The sequence below is a fragment of the Phoca vitulina genome, unplaced genomic scaffold (assembly GCF_004348235.1).
Source record: "Phoca vitulina isolate PV1807 unplaced genomic scaffold, GSC_HSeal_1.0 scaffold45, whole genome shotgun sequence".
NCBI classification, from domain to species: Eukaryota; Metazoa; Chordata; class Mammalia; order Carnivora; family Phocidae; genus Phoca; species Phoca vitulina.
This window is the reverse complement of record NW_022589748.1, coordinates 7,796,655-7,820,314: the sequence shown is the minus strand read 5'-3', so window position 1 is coordinate 7,820,314 and position 23,660 is coordinate 7,796,655. Positions and strand designations below refer to the sequence as shown.

At 39.0% G+C, this 23,660-nt stretch overlaps 1 protein-coding gene across 4 annotated transcripts in view; it reads left to right on the top strand.

The window, feature by feature from the left end:
• The window catches only part of CALN1 (calneuron 1), a 512,466-nt gene that overhangs the window by 69,866 nt on the left and 418,940 nt on the right, over positions 1 to 23,660 (top strand). The window lies entirely within an intron of this gene.

Below are 23,660 nucleotides of genomic sequence, written 5' to 3'. Positions count from 1 at the left end.
TTTTTTCATTAAGGTTTTTATCTGGGGGTTTATCTTGTTCTTTCATTTGGATTATATTCCTGTTTCCTCATTTTGCTTGACTCTCTGTGTTTGTTTTTATGTATTGAGCAAAACAGCTATCTCTCCCAGTCTCAAAGGAATGGCCTTATGTGGGAGCTAAAACTTATCACTTAACCTTGCCCTAGCTCTTGGTTGTCTCTCAGACCTTTGTGATTTTCTAAACAAACTAACTCATTTTTGATGGGATCCAGTTGAGGATATGCCAAGACCTGTGAATATTTCAGAGGGAGGGATTTCAGCACCTAGTTTCAGACAGATTGAAAACTAGACCCTCAGACAGCAGCTTTTAAGGTATGCAAATATACACAATCCTGTGGGATCACAATTGTAAACCTGCTGTCCTTCAGACCAGGTGACTTGGAGGTGTCCTTTTAATGACAGTTGCAAAAATCAAGGGTCCAGATAAGTGTATGAGCTCCTTTCTGGGACCAACTGGCAAGCTGTGGTGAGACCAAGGGAGAGCACAAAATTGGTATCCCTGGCCTATGTTCTCCGAGAACATTTCTGTAACTTTTAGATATGTGGTAGGCCTGAAGCCTATCCCTCAGACTGAAGCTCCAGGACAGGTAAATAGCCCTTTTTCACAGGAAGACTGGGGGTGTTTCAGTCTGCTGTCTGTGCAGGCTTGATAGCCTGCCAAGAATTTTTTCTCCAATTATTTCAGACTCATGGGGCCCTAAACACAATCCACTAGAGTTATGTGCTCAATGGACATCTGCTGTCTGGGCTGTGTGCACAGATTTGGCAGGGCCAAGGGAGTGGTGCAGGGGCAGGGCACTCCCCCTCTGGCTTTGGTGGGGCTGTAGGGGCAGTGTGGAGGCAGGATGCACCCTCCAACACCAGCAGGTTAGGGAGTCCATTTGGTTTCGTCTTTTCTCCCTGGAGGTCAGGCTGGCTCAAAAAAATGGTGCCTGCCAGTGCCTCAGTCCCCAGAGAGAGTTATAACAGGCTCTTGCCCCTCTGGCAGATGCTTTAAGATTAGCAAACAAATCTCCTCACATGATCTAGGTGCTTTTCATGTGCTGGTTTTATGCTGGGTCCCAGGGCAAGTGAATCTACATCTCCATTCCCTACAGCCCTATGGTTCTTCTGGACACAAGCCCCATTGATTTTTTTAAGCCAGACATATTGGGGACTCATCTCTTCCATGAAGGTCCCAGGGTTTGGGTGCCTGATGTGGGACACAAATTCCTCACTCCTCAGGGAGAAGCTCCATGTTTGTGAGATTGTGGGTTGCCACACCAAGGGTGGGGATTGTGGTAAGACCGGATCTCTTTCTCTCTTACTCTCAATGTGGCCTTTGTTTTAGAGAAGCTGTTCAGCTAGTTTTCATGTCTTTTTCAGAGGGAAATTTTGCATATGTAGCTGTAGTTTTTTTGTGTCCTTGGGAGGACGTGACTTCAGGAACTTACTATGCCACCATGTTGAACTGCCAATCCCGGGCTTCATTTTATTATTTGAATTGACCTACATTACCCACATTTTCACTTAAAACTTTTTTGTTTCTATTACAAAAGAAATAAGGCTTGATATTCAAACAGTGATTATCCTGTTCCAATCCTACCTGGTTCTGCAATTCACTTCTGGCACTGACACCTGGAGTCGGTGCCAACTCCCTAAGTTAAAGGCTTAGTCCTCCATAAGAGCGGCCCCACTTCAGACACCAGCCTCAAGTTTATGGGGTTCCCAGGCAACACACACTTCTAACCAACTAACTACAAATTTGGGGGTACCCAATATTCCTTCAGATTCAATAATTAGAATGATTCAGAGAAATCAAGAAAGTGTTATACTTATAATTATAAATGATACAACTCAGGAACAGCCAAGTGAAGAGACCTGTAGGGTGAGGTCTGGAATGGTTCTGAATGCAGAGCTTCTGTGCCCTCTCCCCAGGAAATCAGGGCACATCACTCACGCAGAACACATCGGTGTGTTTACCAACTGGCAGCTCCACCAAGCCTCAGTGCACAGAGTTTTTACTGGGGTTTCTTTCCATAAGCACAATTGATTAAACCATTGGTGACATGAGACATAACTGAACTCAATCTTCAGCTTTCTTTTTTCCCTGGAGGTCAGGCTGGCTCAAAGCTTCAACCCTCTAATCACAAGTTTGGTCTTTCTGGTGATCAGGCCCCATCCTGAAGCTCTCTAAGGGCTTACCATCAGTCTCCTCATTAGCATAGACCTGGGTGTGATCCAGGGGCTCATGAATAGCAAAGAAACGTCTATCACTTGGGAGATTCCAAGAGTTTTCGAAGCTCTGTGCTGAAAACCAAGGGCAAAGATGAGACAATTCCTTATTATACAACACACATGTAAAAATTTAACAATGCAGAAAATGTTTATATAGAAAACAAAAGTTACTCATAATCCCCCAACCTAGAAATAGTCACTGCTGACGTGGAGTGAATGTTCTTCCAGAGTTGTTTTCTGTGCACATATCAGTATGTAAATAAAATTGCTTTTATGCAAATGGCACTACATTTAACGTACTGTTTTGCAATTTGCTATGTTCAGTTATTTTGGGCCTGTTTCCATATCATTACATATAAACCAAACTTGACCTCATTATTTTAAAGTGTTGTACTCAATACACCATTGCTTACTTACTAAAAGCAAACACACAAACACACAAAAACCCTTCGTGGGAATTAGGGTCATCCCTAGGTTCTTTCTCCTTCTTTTGGAAATTACCACAATGTTTCTATGAAAATCTTTGTACCCTCGTTCAAATACACATGTAAGATGAGTTCTTATAAAAGAAAAATATGGATGAAAAGACGCATGCATTTTAATTTTTACCATATATTACAAAGAACCCTTTAAATACATTTAACTCATGTACATTCCCACCAATGAATGCCTGCTATCAATTCTTTTACTTTCAACTTTTTGTGTCTATTAAATATAGAACCTAACCTGACACTTTTCTTCTTTTAAAAGGTGAGTTTTGTGGGCATTTGTCCTTTGAAAGATAATGTGTCACACAATTTATTTTTTTTATTTTTTATTTTTTAAAGATTATTTATTTATTTATTTGACAGAGAGAGACACAGCGAGAGAGGGAACACAAGCAGAGGGAGTGGGAGAGGGAGAAGCAGGCCTCCCGCCAAGCAGGGAGCCCGATGCGGGGCTCGATCCCAGGACCGTGGGACAATGACCTGAGCCGCAGGCAGACGCTTAATGACTGAGCCACCCAGGCGCCCGTGTCACACAATTTAAAAATCTTTTTTCTCTTTGGTGATTTAGAATGTATATTATGTGGATATTTAGTTCCACTGATTTAATTTACGTGCTTAAAAATATTTTTCAGTTAAGCCACTTGAACAGTTTCTATTTGAATCTTTCCTCTGGAAGATAAGGAAATATTACTTTCTCAAAGCTCTTCCACTTCTTTCTCCTCATCATCCTCCTTATTCTCAGGTGATCCTTCCTGAGTCTGATACATGGTAACCTGGTAAGCTTTTGGTAAACTATGCTGTCATGTAAGTGTGATGTCATTTGTTCTAGGGTATGATGTCATGGTAAACTTTTTAAGAACATTTACATGTACAGTTTAACCTCTGAATTTGGGTGAAATCATTTTAATGTAACATCAATTTTACATATTAATGGATTTTATGGGAAATGATATTCCAAAGATTTAGCATCCAGTCCTAGGGATCAGGGTTCTAGAAGCTTCCTGCAGAGCCTTGGTTGTTCAATCCAGGAAATCCAGGGGCTCCAATGGGGTGAGGGGTAATGGGGGTATACGGAGAGACTTGATGGTTAATTCTGATTTATACATGAATAACCTATGGAGACTTTTTTAAATTACAAAACTAAGCTTTTTTTAAATACAAAAGATAAAAATACTGCATTCTTTTTTTTTTTTTTCAAAGATTTTATTTATTTATTTGAGAGAGCATGAGTGGGGTGAGGGGCAGAGGGAGAAACAGGATCTCTGCTGAGCAGAGAGCCCAATGCGGGGGCTTAATTTCTGGACTCCAGGATCATGACCTAAGTGGAAGGCAGACGCTTAACTGACTGAGCCACCCAGGCACCCCCAAAATACTGCATTCTTATAGCAAATACCAGTAAGGCTGAACTAAATTGACTGGGGAATGTGCCAGTATTTACTCCTCTATCTAATCCTGTCTCATTCTACCCCTCAGAGGTGACTGGCAACCAACGTTGCCGGTTTGGTTCTTATTAAACCCGTTTTTTCCTATGCTTATAGAAACGTGGGATGTTTTTACTCTTTCTCAATTTTTTATTTAAAAATTTTCAAACCTAGAGAAAAATTGCAAAAATAGTATTAAAAAACACCTATATGCCTTCTTCCTTCTCTCTCTCTCTCTCCTCACTGAACCATTTGAAAATTAGATGAGAATAAATTGAAGACATCATGACAGACTTCATTCCTAGACATTTAGTGTGTATTTCCTAAGAATAGTTACATTCTCCTACATGACCACAATATAATGATCATACCCGGGAAATTTAACATTGATATCCTGAAGTACAGAGTTCCCCAAAAGATTTCCTTGATTATTGCCATAATTGCCATGTCCTTTATAGTCGTTTGTTTGTGTTAAACCAAGACCCAGTCATAACCGAACATTACACTTAGTTGCCAGGTCTTTAATTCAGAGCAGTTTTCCAACCTTTTCTATGTATTTTATGACATTGACATTTCTGCAGAGTCTACGTCAGATGTTTCCTTGTGTTTGGAATCAGGTTATGCATTTTTGGCATGAATGCTACATCCGTGATGTCATCTTCCTAGTGTACCCCAGAAGGAGGTACACAAGGCCAGTATGCCCCACTATTCATTGTGCAAAGTGTAATCATTGGTTAGAGTGACATCTGCCGGATTTCTCCACATCCTGTTCTTCAACTATCTTTCACCTAATGCAGAGGTAGGCAAACTTTTTCTGTAGTACATATTTTAGGTTTTGCAGACAGAATAAGGTCTCTGTCACATATTCTTTCTGTCCCCCCAACCACTTAGAAATATAAAAACCATTCTTAGCTGGAGAGCCTTACATAAACAGGTGGATTGATAATTCTTGCTTATATCAATTCTTACTTTGTTGGTTGTAAAATGGTGACTTGTAAATTTCCATTATTCCTTCTATGTTTATTAGTTGGCATTCCTCTTGCAAAATAATATACAGTGTGGTACTATTTATATGAAGAAGTAGCATGCATCTGTGCAGTATCTCTGGGAAGATACATAAGAAAGTAGTTATCGTGCTTGTGGATGGGAGGAACGCAGAGTATCTGGAAGATAGAGGTTGGTGGGGGGAGATGTTTTACTGAATATTGTGCTTTACTTTGGAATTTTGAACCATGGGAGGGGACTTTGAGACGGAGTGGGAATGGGGTCGAGGAAGAGGAAGGTGCCAAAAATGACTCCAATGTGGTCTGGCTTCCAAGATAGAGGGTTATGACAATTATTGAACTAAAAGCTACAAATAGAAGTCATCAGATCTAGTGCAGATTTGCTGGGACACAGGGAGGAATGTGATCCAAAGCATAGCAGAGGGACTGGACAGAGGCAGGAAGAGACCCGGGGCCTTTCAGTGGGGGAAGAAGGAAGATGGAATGCAGGGTGCGTGCTGTGAAGGTGGCAGGTTTGTAAAGTGGGTAGCCATAAACATTATTTTTATGTGTATCTTTATCGACTTTACTACTGATGACAAATGGAGAGAAATCAATAAATTGCACTTTTTTCTTTCTCCAGTTAAAATTTTTTAAAAAGCTTTTAAAAAGCTGAGGTCGTGCAGATGAGGATCAAAATGTCAACTTCGTTACACTGCACCAGAATTAGATAATTTACCACCTGGCCAGTCACAGGAGGTGATGCACACGTGTAAGCTCAAGGCCAAATAGTACAGGAGAGAGCATGGGAGGCTGAGCTACTGGTCCTTTGCTTTCTTCCAACTTTACCAACTTTACCAATGTTTTCTCTTCTTGGGAGATGACACACCCAACTAGTGCGTGAGGAAGCAGAGACTTGGTTACACTAATTGGTTTGGCTCCATGTGGAAACATGAAATCCAAGAAAAGGAGCTTTTCTGCCACTAACTTTTCCCTCAGTATGCCTATAAACATGTGTATTTCTCTACACTTCTGCCAACATTAGGTGTCACAGATATTTTTAATTTTTACCTATTGATTGGGCTAAAGATGTTATCTCATTATGGAAATATTTTTTTAACTACACTTGCCTGGGCCTCACTTTTGTAAATTTGGATTCAGTTGGTTTGGCATGATTCTCATTTGTGCATTTAAAAACATTCACAAATCTCAGGGTGCCTGGCTGGCTTAGTTGGTAGAATGAGCAACTCTTGATCTCGGGGTTGTGAGTTTGAGCCCCACATTGGGGGTAGAGATTACTTTAAAAAATCTTTTAAGGGGCGCCTGGGTGGCTCAGTCGTTAAGCATCTGCCTTCGGCTCAGGTCATGATCCCAGGGTCCTGACATAGAGCCCCACGTTGGGCTCCCTGCTCAGTGGGAAGCCTGCTTCTCCCTCTCCCACTCCCCCTGCTTGTGTTCCCTCTCTTGCTGTGTCTCTCTGTCAAATAAATAAAATCTTTTTAAAAAGAAAAAAAGAAAAAATCTTTTAAAAATTCATAAATCTTATTCCTGATAATCATGTTATTCAGCTAAGATTGAGAAAGACTTGATATTTTATTGGGGTGGTAAGGGGGTGTCAGCAAATGCTTTTCTCTACCTCTGATTTTCTGCTTTGATCTTTATTTGCTTTATTTCTAATCTCATCCCTCCCTTTCCCAATCAAGAAGCTGGGATACATTGAAATTGACAGTGTGGGGTCACATGAAGCTCTCTCTCCCCAGCCTCTGGGCTGTAGCTACTCCTCAGCCCCACCCACACCTCCAGATCTCTGCTCTAGCTTGTGGTGCAGGTTGTATTCGGGAGGTTCCTTGGTCCTACAGCACTGTGCTGGTTCCCAAGCTCAGGAAATGTGGTCAACCCCCAGGATCCTATTTCATTTTGGTTCTAGTTGCCTGGTCTGGCAACTATTCTTCAGCACTTGTAGGGAAAGTTAAGGTTGTCCGAGTTTCGGCTTGGTTTTCATTTTTAATTTTAGTTCCTTCCTTGATTTTTGTAGGTTTCAGGGAGGAAGCTCTAAAAATGTCTACTTACATAGCCATATTTCCTGGAAGTACTTCCTTCCTTCCCTGAATTAAAAAAAAAAAAAGGCTCAGAAGTGTTTAGGTTGAAGTGGTAATTTCTTGCTCCAGGTTTTCCCACCTGCCCTAAGGCAACTATGTGTAAACAGATCTGTTTCAACATGCACAGACTAAATAATATGCTCAGATTTTTTTCTTAATTTGTAGATTTTAGATAGTATATTTTTGATTCTCTTTTCTTATATTTTGATTTATGTTCCAATTTTAGATCTTTGATTACTTACTGTTTCAGTCAGATTGGGCTAGGCTATGTTTCTAATTCTATCAATTTTGCCTTATATATTTTGAGCATATGTTATTAGGTGTATCCAGTTTTGGAAATGTTTTCTCTTCTTGGGAGATGACACTTTTATCATTATGAAATGTCATTCTTTTTATCTTTAGTAAAAGCTCTTTGCCTTAAACTTTGCTTTGTTTGGTATTAGTATACTTGTTCCAGTTTTCTTTCAGTTATTTTTTGCATATACCATCCTTTCATGTTCAAAAATCCTGTGTCTTCATATTTATTGTGTGTTTATTATAAATAAAATCTCCTTGGACATTTTCATATTTATATCTAACAGTCTTTGTCTTGAGATTAGAATACATTCAGCCTGGTAATATGGATTGTGACAACTGATTTATTTGGATTTCAATCTATAATCTTACTATTTACTTCTATTCATCTCATCTATTCTATGTTCCCCTTTAACTTCTTTCTTTTTGATGGAATTCATTGTGTTTTTATTATTCCATTTCCATTAATTCATTTTCTGTCACTATAGATTTGTTTTACCTGTTCTAGAATTTCATAAGAATGAAATAATATTGTACATACTCTTCTGTGTATGGCTTCTTTCACCCAGAATAATGTTTTTGAGATTCAACCATGCTATTGTGGGTATCTAGTTTGTTTCTCTAATTGCTGAGTAATATCATTGTATGGATATTCTATAATTTGTTTATCCAGTTACCTATTGATTAATATTTGGATTGTGTCTAGTTTTTAGCTGTTGTGAAGAAAGAAGCTATGAGCATGTAAAAGTCATATTGCGGGCTTTATTTCTCTAAGAAAAATACCTAGAACTGAAATTGCTGAATCATAGGGTCATTGTGTGTTTCACTTTATAAGAAACTGCTAAGCAGAAAATAATTTTTCAAAATTATTGAATTGTTTACATTCCCAGTAGCATTGGATGAGAGTTCTAGAGTTGCTGTACATTTTTGTCAACACTTGGTATTGTCAGGTGTTTTAATTTTATCCATTCTACTGATTGTGTGGTAGTATTCCATTGTGGTTTTAATTTGCATTTCCTGATAACTAATGAAGTTAAATATTTTTTCATGTGCTAGTGACCTTTGGTATATCTTGTTATTCTAATCATTTGTCCATTTAAAGAATTAGTTGTATATTTTCATTTTATTGAGTTGCAAGATTTCTTGACATATTCTTGATACAAATTATTTGCCAGATATATGTGGCATTATGTATATAATATATATCTGTATATATAATATATATATAATTTTTCCCTGTCTGTGGCTTATCTTTTCACTTTTTTCAAAGGTGTCTTCTATTGAATAAAAGATTTTAATTTTGATGAGGTAAAATTATTAATATTTTTATTTTATTATTTGTGCTTTTTGTGTCCTATTTAAGAAATTTCTACTTACTCAAGGTTGCAAAGTTTTTTTCCCTATGTTTTCTTATGAAAGTTTTGTGGCTTTAGCTTTTACATTTAGGTGTATGATCTACTTTGAGTTAATTTCTGTGTATGGGATAAAGTAAGTACCAAATTTCATTCATTTCCACATGAAAAACCAGTTGCCTAGCATGATCTGATGAAAAGGCTATCTTTTCTGCTATTGAATTAACTTGGCACTTTTGTCAAACATCAGTTGATTACATATGTGTAGATCTATTCCTGATCTATTATGTTCCTTGGATCTGTATGTTTATTCTTTTGCCAAAACCACACTCTCTTGTATAGTTTTATAGTAAGTCTTGAAATCAGGTAGTCCTCTTCCATTTTCTTCTTTTTAGAAATTGTTTTGGCTATTATCTGTCCTTTGCATTTTTATATAAATTTTAGAACCAGTGTATCAAATTCTGCAGAAAAATATTTCTAGCACTTTTATTTGGGTTATGTTAAACTTATAGATCAATTCAGGACAGTTAACATCTTAAAAATACCAAAACTCCAATTCAGGTACATGTTATAGTGTTACATTTATTTTTGATCTTCTTTAATTTCTCTCATCAGTGTTTTGTAGTTTTTAGTATACAGATCTTCCACTTATTTTGTTAAACTTATCCCTAATATTTCATGTTTTTGATACTATTGTGAATGCTACTATTTTTCAAATTTCATTTTCCAGTTGCTTCTTTGAGGTTTTGTTCTTGTATTCGGTGATCTTGCTAAAGTCACTTATTAGTTCCAATAGCTTTTCTTATAGGTTCCTTAAGATTTTTTATGTGTATGATCATATTGACTTTGAATAAAAGGTTTTGCCCTTTTCTTATCAATCTGTGTGTATTTTATTTCTTTTAATTAACTTATTTCACTGGCTGGAGCCTCTAACAAATGCTCAATAGATGCCTCGTTCCTGGTTTCACAAGGACAGCATTCAATCTTTGACCATTGGGGGGGTGGTAGCTATACATTTTTTTTTTTTTTAAATAGATGCCCTTTATCAAGTTGAGGAAGTTCCCTTCTGTTCCTATTTATGTGAGAGTTTTCATCATGAAATGGGTGTTGAATTTTGTCAAGTAATTCATTAGGATGATCATGAATTTTTTCTTCTCTGAATATGATAAATTACGCTGATTAATTTTTAAAAATTTAGACCAACTTTGTATGCCTGGGAAAAACTCCACTTTGTCAAGATGTATTATTCTTTTTATTCATTGCTGGAGTTTAGTTTGGTAATATACTGCTAAGGCTTTTGCATTTATATCCATTTTATTTTCTTGTAACATCTTTATCTGATTTTGTTAAGAGCATAACACTGGCCTCATAAAATGACTTGAGATGTATCACCCTTTATTTTATGAAAGATTTTTATAAGATTATTGGTCATTCTTCATTAAATGTTAGGATTCACCAGAGAAGTCTTCTGGGCATAAAAGAATTTGGTTTTGTTTTTGGAATTAGGTTATTAATTATGAATTAAATTTCTTTTAAAGATATAAGACTATTCAGATTTTCTATCTCTTCTTGGATCTGTTTTGTTAATTTGTGTTTTTCAAGGAATTCTTCTATTTTATTTAGTTGTTGACTTTTTTGTAATAAAGTTGTTTATAATATTCCTTTGTTATTTTTAATGTCTTTAGGATCTATAGTAAAGCCCCTTCCATCATGTCTAATTTGGTAATTTGTGTTTTCTCCATAATTTTAAATCAGCTTAGAGATTCATCAATTTATTGACATTTTCATTGACTTTTTTCTCTAGTGTTTGTCCATTTTCTATTTCATTAATTTCTGCTCTTCTCTTTATTATTTTCTTCCTTCTATTTTATTTGGATTTGATTTGATGTTCTTTTTACAGCTTCTTAAAGTGGAACTTTAGAAAGTTGGTTTTAAACCCTTTCTCTTTTTCTAAAAAAGCATTTTAAGCTAAAATTTTCCCTCTAAGCACTGTTCTAACTGCATCCCACAAATTTGAACACACTGTGTTTTCATTAGATTTGGTTCAAAATATTTTAAACTTCCCTTTGTGATTTATTCTTTGACTTATGCAATATGTGAAACTGTATTTTACTCATGAAATATTTGAGAATTTTCCAGGTGTCTTATCATTATTGATTTCCAATTTCTTTCTGTTGTAGTCAGAGAATGTTTTCTGTATGATCTCAGTACTTTTAAATTTATTGAGAATTGTCCTGTGGGCCAACATATAGTCTATGTTTTATGAACATTCCATGCATGCTTGAAAAGACTATATCCTGCAGTGGTTAATGCAGTGCTCTATAAATTTAATTTGGTCAAATTATTTGCTAGTGTTTGACAATTCTTCTATATCTTTACATGTTTTCTTCATTACTGAGGGAGTGTGTTAAAATCTCCTACTGTTTGTGGATTTGTTGTTTTCTTCATATATTGTACATCATGTATTTTAAAGATTTGTTATAGTTACATTTGGATTGTTGTATTTTCTTTTCTTTTTTTTTAAAGCTTTTATTTGTTTATTTGACAGAGAGAGAGAGAGAGCGCACAAGCACGGGGAGTGGCAGGCAGAGGGAGAAGCAGGCTCCCCACTGAGCAAGGAGCCCGATGTGGGACTGGATCCCAGGACCCTGGGATCATGACCTGAGCCAAGGGCAGCCGCTTAACTGACTAAGCCACCCAGGCGCCCTGGATTGTTGTATTTTCTTAATGAATTGATCCTTTACTATTTTGAATTAACCCTATTTATCTCTGGCAGTATTTCTTGTCTGATATTAATATAGCTATTCCAGCTTTCTTATGATTAATATTTTCATGATATATATTTTTCCATCCTTGAACTTTTAGCCTATCCGTATATGTATTTGTTTATTTAAAGAGTGTTTTTTGTTTTGTTTTTTTTTGGTAAATAGTGTATATTTGGGTCTTACTGTATTTTATTCAGCCTGATGGGCTCTGCCTTTTTTTTTTTTTTAAAGATTTTATTTATTTATTTGACAGAGAGAGACAAAGTGAGAGAAGGAACACAAGCAGGGGGAGGGGGAGAGGGAGAAGCAGGCTTCCCGCTGAGCAGGGAGCCTGATACGGGGCTTGATCCCAGAACCCTGGGATCATAACCCAAGCCAAAAGCAGACGCTTAAAGACTGAGCCACCCAGGCGCCCCTGGTCTCTGCCTTTTAATTGTAGCTTTAGAGTCTTTAGATTAAATATAATTCACAATATATTTAGGTTTAAACCTACCATCTTGCTGTTTCTTTTCTATTTGTCCTGATCTTTGTTCATTTTTTTCTCTTTCATGCCTTCTTCAGTGTTAATTATTTTTCAAATATACCATTTTATCTCTTATATTTGAGATCATTTGCTCTCTTTGTGCTCTAGGATTTATAATATGCACCTTCAACATATAACAATGTAATGTCAAATGATATTATACTATTTCATGGATAATGTAAGTACCTTAAAATGGTTTACTTTTATTTCCTCCCTCCCGTCTTCAGTGCTTTTTTTTTTTTTTTTTTGGTCATATACATTTTACTTTATACATATAAGTTCCATAATACATTGGTATTATTATTTAATCAGGGAACTATCTTTTAAAGAAACTTAAAAAAAGGAGAAAAAAATTGCTTGTATTCACTCACATATTTAGCCATTTGTAGCTTTATTCACTCCTAAGTTTTGATCTGCTATCATTTTACTTCAGCCTGACAGCTATAAATTCTTTCACTTTTTATTTACCTAAAAAACTTTTTATTTCACCTTCACAGTTGAAAAACAATTTTGTTGTTGTTGTTGTTTATAGCATATTCAAGGTACTGTTCCATTGTCCTCTGGCTTGCATTATTTCTGAAAAGAAGTTAGTCGATTCTTTTTTTGTTTTTAAGATTTTATTTATTTGACAGAGAGAGACACAGCGAGAGAGGGAACACAAGCGGGGGGGGAGTGGGAGAGGAAGAAGCAGGCTTCCCGCTGAGCAGGGAGCCCGATGCAGGACTCGATCCCAGGACTCTGGGATCATGACCTGAGCTGAAGGCAGATGCCTAATGACTGAGCCACCCAGGCACCCCAAGAAGTTAGTCAATTCTTATCTTTGTTCTCTTGATATGTCTTTTTCCTCGGGATACTTTAAGATTTTCTCTTTCTTACTAGTTTTTAGCAAGTTGATTATGATGTGCCACAGTGTGGTTTTACTTTTATCCTGCTTAGGGTACATTGAGCCACTTGGATCTGGGTATTTATAGCTTTTATCAAATTTGGAAAATTTTAGGCATTATTTACTCAAATAATTTTTTTCTACCTTACTAACTCTTCATGCACACACACTTCAGGTATTAAAATCGAACATATGTTAGATTGCTTGATATTGTCCTACGAGTCACTGAACTCTATTTTTCTCAGCCATTTTTCTTTCTGTGTTTTTGTTTCTGTTGCTGTGTTTTCAAGTTCATTTTTCTTTTTCCTACAGCATCTAATCTTATGTTAAGCCCATCAATAACTTTTTATTATTAAACATTTTATTTTTCAGCTCTAGAATTTCATTAGGTTGTTAAAAATAGTTTCTATTCTTTTCTTTATTGTGTTCATATTTTTCTTTAAATCCTTGAACATATTTATGATAACTATATGAAAGCCCATCTGCTAATTCCATCATTCCCAGTATTTTTGCTTCTGTGAATGTTACATTGTAGAATTTCTGGATTTTGCAGTTGTTCTTTAGGAGTTTTGAAATTTGTTTGTTAGGTAGAAAAATTACTTGAGAATTAGCTTGACCTTTTTGATGGTTTTTTAAAGCTTTGTTATGGGCAATAGAATAGCCTCTGCCCTAATGCTAATTTAGTCCAACTACTAAGGTGCAATCTACCTGGAGTCTCTACTGTAATCCCAGGTGTTTTCCCCATTTGTGCTCATTAGAATTTGAATGCTTTCCAGTTCTTTGTTACCTCTAGGAATTGTTCAACTTACAGCTCTCCATCTTTGCCTGACCACATGGAATTTTATCCTATATATGCAAATCTTAGTTATTAACCAAGAACTCAAAATAATCCTTATAAAGATTTTCTCAGCTCTTTATGTGCATAGTTTTCTCTCTTCAGTTCTCTGCTTGACAAATTCCAGCTGCCTAAGTCTCCATGAACTCTGATCTCTGTCTGCTCAAGTCAATGAGGCCACTGTGCTCTGCTTTTTTTTTTTTTTTTCCCTTTACAATAGTACAGAAAAAATGCTTCCAGGCAAAAACCTAGACAATTGTAGGGCTCATCTCATTTGTTTCTCTCTCTCTCTCTCTCTTTTAAGATTTATTTATTTATTTGAGAGAGAGAGAGAGCTCATGCACACAGAGGGAGAGGGAGAAGCAGACTCCCCACTGAGCAGGGAGCCTGATGCGGGGCTTGATCCCAGGACCCTGGATCACGACCTGAACTGAAGGCAGATGCTTAACTGACTGAGCCACCCAGGTGCCCCTGTTTCTCTTCTTTATGGATCATAGTCCTGCATTGGCTGTCGTTCAGTTATTGATAACAGTGAATTCAAATATTTTGTCTAGTGTTCTAATTAACAGTTGGGGACAAGTCTGGTACTAGCTCAGAAGCAAAAATTCCTCAGCTCTCTTTTTAATGAGCATTTTCATTGCATTCAGAAGTTTAGGTGTACAGTTATTTTCTTTTAGCACTCCAAAGATTATATCAATGGTTGTGAGTTATAATAACTTTTATCATTTCTGTTGAGGTGTCATTGGCTATTCTTTTGAAAGTTGTGCATGCATGCATGTGTGTGTCAAGGAGAAAGGAACGAGTTTTTTTTCCCCTTTTATAAAATTTTATAATTGAAATATAGTTGACATACAATGTCATATTTGTTTCAAATGTATAACAGAGTGACTCAATGATTTTATATATTACACAATGCTCACCATAAATGTAGTTATGATCTGTCACCATACAACATTATTACAATATTATTGACTATATTCCCTTTGCAGTACTTTTCATCCTGCGACTTATTATTTTAATTTGAATATAATTGACACACAATGTTACATTAATTTCAGGTGTGTAACATAGTGATTCAACAAGTTTATAGGTCATGCTTTGCCCACTACAAGTGTAGCTACCATCTGTCACCATACAATACTATTACAATATCATTGATTATTTTCTTTATGCTGTATCTTTTATTCTCATGACTTACTCATTCCAAAACTGTAAACCTGTATCTCCCACTCCCCTTCGAACTTTTTTCCCATCCTCCTTCCCCTCTCCCCTCTGGCAACCATCAATTTGTTCTCTGTACTTATAGCTCTGATTCTGCTTTTTGTTTATTTATTCATTTTTAAAAAAGATTTATTTATTTTAGAGAGAGAGAGAGATCAGGGGGCAGGGCAGAGGGAGAGGGACAGGGAGAAGGAGAGAAGCAGAAGCAGACTCCCCACTGAGCATGGAGCCTGATGCGGGGCTCGATCTCATGACCCTGAGATCATGACCTAAGCTGAAATCAAGAGTCAGATGATGAACTAACTGAGTCACCCAGGTGCCCTGATTTTTTTTTTTTTTTTAGATTACACATATGAATGAAATCATATGGTATTTGTCTTTCTCAATCCAACTTATTTCATTTAGGTACAGCCACTGTGGAAAACAGTAGAGAGGTTCCTCAAAAAAATTAAAAATAGAAATACCATATGATCCAATAATTCCACTACTGGGTATTTACCCCCAAAAAATGAAAACACTAATTCCAAAAGATAAATGCACCCCTATGTTTACTGTAGCATTATTTACAATAGCCAAGATATGGAAGCAACCTAAGTGTCCATCATTAGATGAATGTATAAGGAAGATGTAACAGACACATACATACATACATTCATACATACACTCAATGGAATATAATGCACCCATAAAAAAGGATGAGATCCTGCCATTAGTGACAACATGGATGGACCTAGAGGGTATTATGCTAAGTGAAGTAAGTCACACTGAGAGGGACTGGTTTCTTTTAATATTTTGTCTTTGGTTTTGGAAGTCTAATTATGCTTGTCTCTGTGTGGCTTCCTTTGAATATATCCTGCTTGGAGTTTCTAAGATTTCCTAGACTTGTGGCTTAATGTCTTTCTTAGTTTTGGAAAATTCTCAGCCAATAGTGACTTTACCCCATTCTTTCTCTCCTTTCTTTTTCAAACTTCAATTATCTGTTTGACTATTCACCACATTCTAAGTATCTCTTAAGCTCTTTTCTCTACTTTTCATTCTTTTTTTTCTTCAGTACAATATTTTCTACTGACTTAATTAACAGTTCATTAATCTCTTTTGTTGAATGTGCTTTAAGCACATCTATTGAGTTATTGTATTTTTGTTTGTTTCCAGAATTATTATTTAATTCTGTTTTTAAAACACATTCTAGTTCTTTCCTGGTGAATTTGTCCTATCATTTATTCTCTTGAAAATTTATCTCAATTGTTTTAGTGTTTGTTTTATACATCTCCAATATCTGGATCACCTATGTTTTCCTTGTGTTCTTTCACTGTTTTTTCTTAATTTGGCCCTCTCACCTGCCATGCTTGGCAATTTTTTATTAAATGTCAGATATTATATATGAAATATTATAGTGTCTCTATATGTTGTTCTGTCCCCTCAGAAAGATTTAAATTTTCATTTGGCAGGCAGTTAGAACACATGCAGATCACCTTTTGCTGACCAGTAATTGAGATAATTTGAAGAGGGATTTGATTCTTCGAAGGCTTTTGGTTTGCCCTTGTCTTCATGTGTATAGTCTTCAAGAGCTTCACCTGAAACCCTGGGTGTTTATCAGTGCCCTTCGTCCTTGGTAGGTTGTAAACTCCAATTTTTGCTTTGCACATACTGTGAGACTCCTGCATATCCTCCTTCACTGTGAAGTCACTTAGCTGTTGCTGGGGTTTTTTTCTTGACTTTTTCCCCTGTGCAGCTTCAAAGGAAGCCTATTTCTTTAGGGGGAAAGTGGAGCCGAAGGATGCTTTCACTTTTCTGAAGTTTCATTTCCTGTGCATTTTGGTACCTCAGGTCCTAGTAGTCTCAGTAGTGCTGAAACCTGATTATTTTCTCTCTGTGCCTGTGATACTCTCAAAAATCTCAAAAGTCCTTGAGATATTACTTTCTTTTTGGCCTTTTGGTCCAATGCCACTTGGAAATTAGTTGATGTTTCAAAAGGAAAGGCAGCAGAGACTCTCAGATTCACAATGATGCCTCTGCCTTACTACTGAGTTCTTAGCTTTGAATCCATTCTTTTTTTAATGATTTATTTATTTGAGAGAGAGTGAGAGAGTGAGTGCTCACGAGCGGGGGGGAGGGGCAGAGGGAGAGGGAGAAGCAGACTCCCCGATAAGCAGCGAGCCTGATGTGGGACTCGATCCCAGGACCCTGGGATCATGACCTGAGGCAAAGGCAGACACTTAACCGACTGAGCCACCCAGGTGCCCTTAAATTTCTTGATACAAGTCTTTGAGTATTTTTTTTCTCACCCGTTTCCTTAGGAAAATATTTTTCTTCTTACTTTCATACATGGTAACAACCTAAATGAATGAATAAACCCCAGGTGATAACATTTTACCTTCTAAGTTTGTTGGTTCATTTTTCTTCTGCGATCTAGTGTTACTCCTGAAGCCACTCTTGATTTTTTTTTCTTTGCTGATAACTTGTTTTTTCTTTGTTGATAATTTGAATTTGTCTTTATTCTAGATATTAAAAGAATTATCAGCATATGTGTCAATATAATCTCTTTTCAATAATAATCCTGTAATAGAGTAAACCTAGTGTTTTGATTTTTTTAAAGGGCAGAGTGTGTTATTCTTTTTGTAGGTATATACTACGTATTTATTACTTTGAAATAAAATAAGTGCAGGACATGTTTTTCTCATTTAAAAAAATTAAGCCAATATTAAAAATATTTGTTGTAGAGCATTCATATAATATATACCTAAAAAGTAGCAGGCTCTCCAATATTGATTCCTTAAAGTTAGGTAACAGATGGTATTATAATTATATTCTGTGCAAATATGTTGTGTATATATGGATACAACATACAAAATTTTCTTTTTCAAAAATTGTACCTGTATGTTATTTTGCAATTTGCTTTTCCCACTTCACAATATAATCTGGACTCTTTTCAAGGTAGCAAATTATTCTGGTCATCTGTTGCCATATAACAAATCACCCAAAAACTAAGTGGCTTACAACACCCATTTATTACTACCTCTTCTAGTCTGTGGGTCAGGAATTCAGAGAACAATGGGGATGGCTTATCCCTGCCGTCAATATCTTGGGCCTCAGCTGAGAAGACTGTTACAGCAGGGGCTAGAATAGTGGGAGGTTGTCCAGATCTCTCTCCCTCCCTCCCTCTGTTCCTTCCTTCCTCTGCCTCTCTCTCCCTCCCTCCTCCTTTCACATAGCCTCTCCACACAGCTAGCTTGGGCTGCCTCACCCCATGGTAACTGGATTTCTTATAGAGTGACTCTGGGCTCTAAGAGAGTGTTCCAAGGGACAGGAAATGGAAGCTTCCTATTTCTTAAGTCCTAGGCCTGGAAACTGGCACAGAATAACTTCCATATTCTATTAAAGAAGTAATAGATCCTGTTCAGATTCAAGGGTAGGGAGATGTAGATCTCAGTTCTTGAAGAGGAATGTCAAAGCATTTGTGGCCATATTTAATTCATTATAGTATAAAATTATTTACATTCTTCCTTTTTTTTTTTTTTTAAGATTTTATTTATTTGAGAGAGGGAGAGCAGATCGAGAGAGAGAGAGAGCATGAACGGTGGGGAGGGACAGATCCCAGGACCTTGGGATCATGACCTGAGCTGAAGGCAGACACTTAACTGACTGAGCCACCCAGGCACCCCTACTTACATTCTTCCAACATGAAAAATACCTGGAAACATCTAAAGGCTTCAGGAAGTTTCATCTCCTTGTGGCCTCAGGCTCAGGCTCGAAGTCCTGGGTTTGTTCATCTAGAATAGGTTCAGGTGTGGGTGAGGCTCCCTGAAGATCTGTGAACTCCTCCCTGCTCTCCCTTGAAAACGCAACATACGAGTGAGGCAGAGATAAAAATTGTAATAGACATCACACCCAATAAGGGAGGACACGGGAGCTATTTCCTATAGCAGCTACTGATCCATAGCGATACTGAAATCCAGCTGGGAATATGGCATCAGTTCCTTAATTAGGGCCGGGTCCTACTTCTTGGGAGTGATTCTTGACTCTTGCGTTCACCTTTTGGATTCTTGGTTCCACTCTCTGAGTCATAATCTGTCTTCCATAAGAAAGAACAGCCTGTTTGCATGTTGCAGGCTGTTTACTACCTTGAGAGGACTGGGCATCCAGTGGTCTCCTTTCCTTTTGTACTGTCTCTGTTCCTTTTGGTCCCAAACTAGTATATTTTCTTTAAATCATTGAGTGTTCCCTTGATTCAAATTATAATTCATCCAGTAGACAAAAGCCAAACTTACATATTTCTTTAAGAATAGGCCCTTCTCTATCTTCAGCCCCTGGTGAGGCTGCTAAGGGACCATGTCTCCAAGATTCTTAGAAGCTCTTCCAGGCCTGCTCATCAGGGAGCCTGCTTCTCCCTGTGTGTGTGTGTGTGTGTGTGTGTGTGTGTGTGTGTGTGTGTGTGTGTGCGCGCGCGCGCGCGCGCGCGCACGCGAGCACTCTCCCTCTCTCAAATAAAAAAATAAAAAATAAAAATAAAAAAAGGTCTTCCAGACATGTCCTTAAAACTGTGTGAGGTCTTAACAAAGGATCTTATAGCTCCATCCTTCACTTAATCTTTATCCAGAGACCACATTTTATTGCCCTGGATTTGTTCGCTTTTGCCTGGAGATACTAGAATGAACCAGCATGTCCTGGTTCTTTCTATTTCCTCTAAATTCTACTAAAAAAAAAAAAAAGAATAGTTTCTTCTTTAACTCATCTCTGCTTGTCTTTTTATCATAGGCATCTAGAAAAATTCAGTTGGCCCTTTCTATGTTCTACTTGGAAATCTCCCTTTGTCAGATCCATGAGTTCATTAGGTACCTTCGCATTTGTCACATTATGATAGGCAACAGTTTTGCTCACCGTCCTACGAGTGCATGACTCAGGTACTCTCTCATACAGCCTGCAGAAGCAATTTCCGCAGTGTCCTTCAAGTCCTCTCCAAGAGTCTTCTGGAGGCCCGTGTGGCTTTGGCTAAAACGGTCTTTCAAGGCACTGCTGTTGTCCATTGTTCAATCCCAAAGCCCATATGTTCAGTTTTTGCCACAGGAGGAATCTGCTTCCAGGTACCAAAGTTTATCCCACTTATCTGTGGCTGCCTAACAAACCACTCTAAAACCTCGAGCCACAAGGTAGAAAATGTGTGTTGTAAAGAAGCCAGTGCATTCTAAATCCTGTATTTCGATGAAATACATGAAAAGCTTCACCCTCCAGCATGTACGCACCCAAATGATTCATCTTTTTCTGCCTATTTCTGTTCAGAATACAACAGACCCCTTCCTTCCCCTCTACCCCTGGGTGTCTTGGGCACTGAAAGTAAATGGGTTTATTGGAAGTAAAAGCAAAGAAGGAAAGATAGGGGAAGGGATAAGGTCGAGGCAGGAATGACTTTGGCCATGTCAGGGAATGATGACCAGGTGGTAAGGTTGCTATTGTCCAGGTGTCTGATTTGTCATTCTGAGTCCCAAAACTAGGGGCAGGTGGTAGACCGAAGTTAATGTCTATCCCTAGCTTGCTCCTAGAGGGCTGTATTATTCTGGGTTGGAGACAATACTTATGTTAAATCCAGCTGCAAATGCAGGAGAAAGGGAATTCCCTCCCACCCATTTCCTTCTATGTTGCTTTTAGCTTCCATTCTGATAATTGGTATAAAATTTTCTTTGGCATTTTAATAGGAAGGGGCAGACACATTTTTGACCCTTAATAAATATATATTGAACACATTTTGACCCTTAATAAATATACATAAAAGTTGGAGAAAGGGTATCAGGGCCTTGGAACCTGCAAATCTCTTAACCTGGAAGTCTTAAAATAGTCGTTGTCGGTAAGAACAAGGAAATTGCATTTGGCATGCTCTCCAAAGTCTGCCCCCTGGCTTCTCTTGTTTTTGAGGTCGGCTGAGATTCATATCTCCGGAAGAAAGATCCTTGATCTTTTCCCCAAGGTAATGTCTTAGGTATGTGTGAACTACTCGGTGATAATGACAACAGCCAACATTTGCTGAAAGCCTCCTTTATGCCTAGAACTGATTCGTGTAACTTCTCCATAAGGGACTGCTTTTTCACAAGATCACTTTTTTTTTTTTAAGATTTTATTTATTTGACAGAGAGAGACACAGCGAGAGAAGGAACACAAGCAGGGGGAGTGGGAGAGGGAGAAGCAGGCTTCCCGCAGAGCAGGGAGCCCGATGCGGGGCTCGATCCCAGGACCCTGGGATCATGACCTGAGCCGAAGGCAGACGCTTAATGATTCAGCCACCCAGGCGTCCCTCACAAGATCACCTTTAATCTTTACAACAACCTTATCAAATAGATACTGTAATTATCCTCATTTTGCAGAGGAGTCCAGTGAGATTTAGAGAGACCACACAACTGGCCCAAGTCCACACGGGCAGTATGCGAGGGCAGAGAACTTCTGCCAGATGTATCCTATTCTGGTTAAATGGGGACCCCTACATTCTACCAGGAAACTCCATCATGTGCATGTTGTTAAAATTCAACCAAGTAAATCTGAAGGTCTAGTTGGCTTTATTAAATGATTCATGAATCAGGCAGCACCCCATCTAGCAAGTAGAGAGGCACTCAGGAGTTGTACAAGATGGAAGGGTTTTATAGATGGAGGGTGGGGCAAGACAGTTATTAGTAAAAGAAAGGAACTGTGCTGGGTCAGGCACTGGGGTTAGCACGCAGGTGATTTCCTCTTCCTTCGGGGGCTGGAGAGGGCCCAGGTGGTAGGGCCCTCATCGGCATGGATTGACAAATTCCTGGCCAACCTGTTAAGATTACATTTCTGAGGGAGGTTGAAACTGCACTTAGGTTGGGGATGAAGCCCGGGTTTGGCAACTCAGTCAAGATGAGACCATTTTGGGCCTGTGGTTTTCTTCCTTTTTTTTTTTTAAAGATTTTATTTATTTATCTGACAGAGAGAGACACAGCGAGAGAGGGAACACAAGCAGGGGGAGTGGGAGAGGGAGAAGCAGGCTTCCCGCAGAGCAGGGAGCCCGATGTGGGGCTCGATCCCAGGACTCTGGGATCATGACCTGAGCCAAAGGCAGACGCTTATCGACTGAGCCACCCAGGCGCCCCCCCCTTTTTTTAAACAATGTATAGACTTGCCACAGGGCTTTGGTGACCTGGTTGCCATGCAGAAAGTGACAAAACAATCCCTTATGGATGCAACCGGTTGTTAGAAGATGCTGTTTACATCCAAGTGGAGAGATCACAGGAAAACATCATACTGAGACCTCACCAACTCTGTTAGTTCATCTGCCCACAGCCCCTCGTGGAAACCTCTGCAAATGACTTCAATGCACATCTGAACTAAGGACAAGAGACTCAGCCAGTGGCTCAAGAAGATAGTCTGGGAAGCAGCACTGGTTCAAGAAAAGATAGTCATAACACAGGGTAAAATGCTAAATGCCAAAGGAATGGTGCCTGCACTGAATGTTACGAAGACTCAGAGGAACCATGGCCAGGCTGCAAGGCCTGATTAACTTGTGTGTCTGGCTGGCAGAATCTGGCCCACATTCCCTTGGCAGCTGCACCAGCCAGCAGAGAGGTGATTGCTGAGCTGTTTGGACCAGAGGCTTAGGGCAGTATCCCCTGCTTTGTTCCTGATTGGTGTGAGAATTTTTATATATACCTTTTCTTTGATTCTGGGAATTACAGGCACTGAGCTGGTGAGCAGTCTTTGTGCCACCTAGAGGGGGCCCAAAACTTGGGAGCCTGCAGAGGAGGGTGCTGTAAGGAAAGGCTCCAACCAGGTGGGTTGTCCCTTCTCCCTTGGCATACCCTTGGGGAGAGCAGGAAGGCACTGGAAGGCGTCCGACTCTGTCTACCGGACAGTCTGAGACGCATCTTGATGTTTTGATTTTTCTCCTTTGCTTGACAACACAAACCTTCGTTGCAATGTGTAGCTGGGCCCAGGGACGGGGAAGTCGACCCGAGACTGAGCTAAAAATGTTGCCCTTGAGGCGTGGGGTCTGAGGATGGACCTGGCAGAGGTCAGCACCGGGCGGTTGCACAGAGCCTTTGAGATTTCTAGCTCACACCTGTGTCCAAACGCCGTCTCCCCCTCATCGAATCCATTCTATGACCTTGGAAAGAGAAGCGGGGGGCCAAACCAGGTGTTCTCAGACCCCGGGGGAGCGGGATCAGAGGTTGTCGTGCGATGGCCACATGCGCGCCTCCCTAGATAGTGGCAGGGGTGGGCGCGCTGAATCCCCCTCCGGCCCCCGGACTCGGCGTGCGGCCCTCCCCCTGGGCGCGGACGCAGGTGTGACTGTGGCCCAAGGGTGTGGGCACCGGGGACGAAGCAGTTAAGGTGGGGGGCGCTTGGGCGAGTTGTCCAATACGGAGAAACAGCAGTTTGCCGGAGTTAACGTGGGCAGCTTCTTTGGGGAGGAAAAGAAGGAGGACCGTCTGCCAAGCTCCAGCTCGCCCCCCGCGTGTGTGCCTGTGTGTGCAGTGCGTGTGTGTGTGTGTGTGTGTGCGCGAGTGTGAGTGCGCGCGCGCCGAGGCGTTCCT